Source organism: Triticum urartu, chromosome 3A (genome assembly GCF_056163025.1).
Source record: "Triticum urartu cultivar PI428250 chromosome 3A, HENAU_Tu73, whole genome shotgun sequence".
Classification (NCBI taxonomy): Eukaryota; Viridiplantae; Streptophyta; class Magnoliopsida; order Poales; family Poaceae; genus Triticum; species Triticum urartu.
The window spans coordinates 37,907,801-37,913,505 of NC_141875.1; positions in this window are offsets into that span (position 1 = coordinate 37,907,801).

A 5,705-nucleotide genomic window follows, 5' to 3' on the forward strand; every position below is an offset into this window, starting at 1 on the left:
TCGGGGACGAAGGGAGGAGTGACCATCACCGACGGTCGAATATATACACCACGTGAGCTGAGAGTTCTCAAGAAAAGACTCGACAGGCCGATAGTCAACCCGTGATGAATAATAATGATCTAATTTAGTTCTTGTACTACATATATTAAATTTTAGAAGTTTAATCTTTGAACTATGACCATAGAAAATGTCTGATGATGACGATAGGATCCTAGAGTGCGATTACTGCGGCAACGACCGGGGTCTATGCTGCAGGCCTCACCTTTGAGACGGTAGGCGCTTTAGTATTAAGCTCGAGAAACCTTCTGTCTTGAAACAGTACGCAACGACGATAAGTCTTTTTTTGTAATTAAGCATGACTTCTGCTTCTTCAACGTGTAATTTCTGTCTTTTACAATTCGATTAGTGCATCCCATGTCATGCAAGACGGCTATGTCTTGGAGAAGCTAAATTTTGAAGATCATGAGAACATGGAGACAAAGAGAGTTCACCTCAGGACCCATCATGGTTATACTTTTGCCGCAAATCTATACAATGCGGTGAACTACTCCTACATTGGTTGCTCAAATTGGGAAGAACTGTGCAAGGCGTATGGTTTTCACGAGGGTATGCATGTCACCTTCGATCTTGGTTATCCTAAAGATGACATTGACGAAGATAATGTCGATGAAGATAATATCGACGAAGCTAATATCGACATTTGGGTCCTTGTTGATACGCTCCCACTTCTACCTCTATGTGATTTTCTCAAGCTATTTTTAAGTAATTTATATTGTTTATAGGGAACTAGTTGATAGCTTATATATTTCCTTGACAGCTTATTTAAATTCTTCAAAAAATGCTTAGAAAATAGTAGACAGAACCTACTACACTGATGACTCTGAATTAACTTACGAGGAGAAAGATCATCTTTGTGTGCAAGAATTATGAAACTCCTCCACATTATGGTCAATAGGTGCCACTAGTCCATGTGTTGAACTACACCAACATCCATAGAAATGGCATGGTAAGATTTTCTATTATTATGACACCAATGCATCTTTTCCATACATTCTTCTAAAGCTAAACTACATTGCTAACTAGGTTACTATTATGCTCTTCAACAGAAAATCCCAAAGAATTGTGTGCCTCATCTGATGGATACGAAAGGTCACATGGATGTTGTTAGCTTGCGGACAAGTCCGCCTATAGGTCATCACTGTTCATACAAATTTTTGACTGGTGTTCTTCATTGACTATATATATATATATATTGGAATTTTTCTATGTCCTCAACAACATTCACTTATTGTTAGTTCTTCAAGTTGATTTTTCCTCTAAGTGAATGTGATCAGACCCGTTCCCCCTCTATACTAAACTCAACCCAGTCTGTTTACAAGTTCTTCATGTGTGTTCTATTTGAAACCCGTTCGAAGTCTTCACTGTGTCCTTGACAGCTGAAGAATTTGTGAACGAAACTTAAAGGATTTTCATGTCCGAATTTTTGGATGTTGCCGCTCAAACCATTCTGCTTCCCACGATGTATTAAACTACACACCGGCGATCCCCCACGATCTCCACCTCTCTGTACATGGGTGACATATGTCGTTAGTATAGTGAGAGTCAGGGGCATGTTCGTCCAAAATCTTCGGACAAGTAGTTTTTCACCGCGGCTATAAAAACCCGTTCCCTTCCTCGGACCTCATTTACTCCACTCGACCTGAATCTCGCTCGAGCTCTCAGACATAGCGCCATCACCAAACTCCATCATCGCCGGTGAGGAAGAGCTTCACTGCCTCGTCGCTGCCATACTCGCGTCGACCGCGGAAATCTTCACTCCGCCGCCACCATAGCTGTCTCCCGTCGCCAAGTTAGGGCATGGGAGATCTGAACAGACGAACTTCTCCATCTCCACTCCCAGTTTTTTGTGTTCTTCGACAAGGGTAATTAAAATCTAATTTGACTGCCCTACTTTGTTTCTTATGATCTCCCCAAAATCCTCAAAAGATGTTTATTCTTCAACTTCCCACTCCTTAAACACCTGAATACTTATATTCCTTGATTTATCTAAGCTATGTTTTTCTTCATGATTCCTCAATTGTGTGGATTTTCTAATCTATACAACTCTGGAACCTAATACAAGAACGCTTAGCGAAATTCCTCAAGACTGTTAAATTCCTAAAAATTGATTCTTTTGAAAAATTTATGAGAACGCGTATGACCTCTCCAAATTCTTCGCACATATACTTTGTTCACAGGTATAAATGTCCACTACTGAATCATTAGGTTCTCATCAACTAACTCATTTGTAGCATTCTGATACGTCTCCAACGTATCTATAATTTTTGGTTGTTCCATGCTGTTATCATTCTTGGATGTTTTACAATCATTTTACAATTATTTTATATCATTTTTTGGGACTAACCTATTGACATAGTGCCCAGTGCCAGTTGCTGTTTTTTGCTTGTTTTTTACATCACAGGAAACTAGTATCAGACGGAGTCCAAATGCAATGAAACTTCTTGTGGATTTTTTCTAGACCAGAAGACACCTGTTGGGCCAAGAAAGTACCTGAGGGGGGATCCGAGGGGAGCACAACCCACCATGGCATGCCCAGGTGGATTGTGCCCACCTCGGTGGCCTCCCGCACCGCCTCTTTGCTCTATAAATACTCCAATATTCTAGAAACCCTAGGAGAGTCGACGAGAATCAATTCCAGCCGCCGCAAGTTCCAGAACCATCAGATCCAATCTAGACACCATCACGGAGGGGTTCATCATATTCATTGGTGCCTCCCCGATGATGCGTGAGTACTTCATTGTAGACCTACGGGTCCGTAATTAGTAGCTAGATGGATTCCTCTCTCTCTTTTGATTCTCAAGACAATGGTCTCTTGGAGATCTATTTGATGTAACTCTTTTTGTGGTGTGTTTGTTGGGATCCGATGAACTTTGAGTTTATGATCAGATCTATGTTTTTATCCATGAAAGTTATTTGAGTCTTTTGATCTCTTATATGCATGATTACTTATAGCCTCGTATTTCTTCTTCGAATCTTTTGTTTAGCTAGGCCAACTAGATCGATTTTTCTTGCCATGGGAAGAGGTGCTTTGTGATGGGTTCGATCTTACGGTGCTTGATCCGAGTGACAGAAGGGAACCGACACGTATGTATCGTTGCTATCAAGGATAACAAGATGGGGTCTATTTCTACATAAATATATATTGTCTACATCATGTCATCGTTCTTATTGCATTACTCCGTTTCTCCATGAACTCAATACACTAGATGCATGCTGGATAGCGGTCCATGTGTGGAGTAATAGTAGTAGATGCAGGCAGGAGTCGATCTACTAATCTTGGACGTGATGCCTATATAATGATCATTTCCTGGATATCATCATGATTATTTAAAGTTCAATCAATTGCCCAACAGTAGTTTGTTTACCCACCATATTCTATTTTTCTCAAGAGAAGCCACTATTGAAATCTACGGCCCCCGGGTCTCTTCTTTATTATATTTGCCTTCGCGATCTATTTTTATTTGCTTTTATTTTCAGATCTATTAATCCAAAAATACCTTGTTGCAATTTTTATTTATTTATTGATTTTATCTCGCATTCCCGCGAAAACTATTTATCCAATCTACTACAATTTTACCTATCTTTTTACCCGTGAGGGATTGACAACCCCTCTCTTACGTCGGGTTGCAAGAATTTTGTTCTTTGTGTGCAAGAGCTGTTTACGTGGTGTTGCGTGGTTCTCCTACTGGTTCGATAACCTTGATCTCATCACTGAGGAAAATACCTACAGCAGTTATGCTGCATCATCCCTTCCTCTTTGGGGAAATACCGACGTAGTTCAAGCTGCATCAAAAGGAATTTCTGGCGTCGTTGCCTGTGATTCATGGCGCTCTCCACTTCGGAATTTGTAGTGGATATTTTATCCGCATCCTCTGTCGGAGGAGCATCTCGCGGGTGCCCCGTGTTAGCTTCCGCCTCTGTGTCCGGCCCTGGAGCCTGGCTAGTAGAGGCGTGATCGGCGACCTCCCCGGATATAGTCCGGCGAGCGCTTTTCCTTTATCGAAGCATGGGTGTTATTACGTCTTAAAATATGATAATCACGGTGTGAGGTTTGGTATAATACCTCTGTGCCGACGTCTCCGTCCGGACCGCCTTCCTTCTCAGCCTGCCCGGCTTCGGCGCCCCTTGTTGGTAATTCGCCACGGGCTCAGCATGGTGTCCCGAGGACCTTCCCTGTAAAACACCGTACAGATACGGTAGGTGAAGGGCGCAAAAAAGGGATACTTCTCGAAGGTTGGGACTCTGGTCTCACTTACCTACGAGGCAGGGAGTAGCCCAGGATAGTCGGCTATAATAGCCACAATGGCCTCATCGCAGCTTAATTGATAGAATATCCTGTCAATCAGCTCCACAAATATGTCCGGATCCTCTTTAAGGCAGGGGTTGAGGGACCGTTCAGGATCCTCTGGTTGTGGAGGTGGGTTGTTGATCTCCCTTACCGCCTTGCGCAGCTCCTGCGATGAACCGGCAAGATAAAATAATTATTGCAAAAATGCGGAAAGGATGGGTATAAAAAGCGGCGGCTTACCCAGCTCGGAGGGTTGTACATGGAGAATCCGTCCCATGGCTTGATGCGGAGGAACTCCTCTTCCTCTCCCTTGAACAAACCGGACAGAATTTTTGCTAGAGCAGCAACTGAGTCCGGCCCCTTACGACCGCAGCGGGTGGCATCATCTTCCTCGTTGAAGTGCCACATGGGGTGGCCTCGATATTGAAGTGGCTGCACCCCCCGCATAATGCATATTGACATAACTCGGCTACGGTCAGTCCTGATTGAGCCAACACCTTTATCCGGCCCATCAGGTAAGAAACGTCTCTATCATCTTCCTCCAGAGGGCTCCGTGGTCGCCAACTTAGGCGCTTCTTCAAAGGGGCATTATCAAACTCAGGAAGGCCAATCCGAATAGGATCCGGGAGGGGGACGTCTTCCATATAAAACCACTCTGAAGGCCAGTCTTCGGGCATCTTCTTCGGGGTACCGGATAGGTATCCGGTCCCGGCGATGCGCCATATTTCGGCCCCGCCCACTTGATGTATTGACCCCCTCTGAGTACGGGGCACAAGGCAGAATAGCTTCTTCCACAACGCGAAGTGAGCTTCGCAGCCCAGAAATAGCTCGCAAAGGGCCACATAACCAGCGATGTGTAATATGGAGACAGGGGTGAGATTATGCAACTGGAGGCCGTAAAACTCTAGGAGCCCTTGGAGGAACGGATGGATCGGAAATCCAGGTCCCCTTAATAAATAAGGAACGAGGCATACCCGCTCCCCCTTGGAGGGGTTCGGAAAGCTCTCCGCCTGCTCCCCGCCATTGTAGGTGGCAAGCCCGGCTCAAACAGGGACCATATATGCTGGAGGGAGAAATCCCTGGGTCTGTAACTCCACTAATTGACTGTGCGGGATGGAACACTTCTTCCAATCTCCGGGCTTAGGGCTACGGGAGCGAGATGAGGAGCTGCGCTGGCCGGCCATGTTGGAATGGATTTTTTCGGGCGCGCTCCGATGAATGCTCGCTGAGGGAGGATGGTGTGATTTGGATCTGAGAATCCCCATATCTTTAAACAATCAGTTTGTTCACATAGCTGGGGTGGTAAATGTAAAAATGCCCTGGCCTCTCGCATTCGTTCGACACGTGGAATATGGCC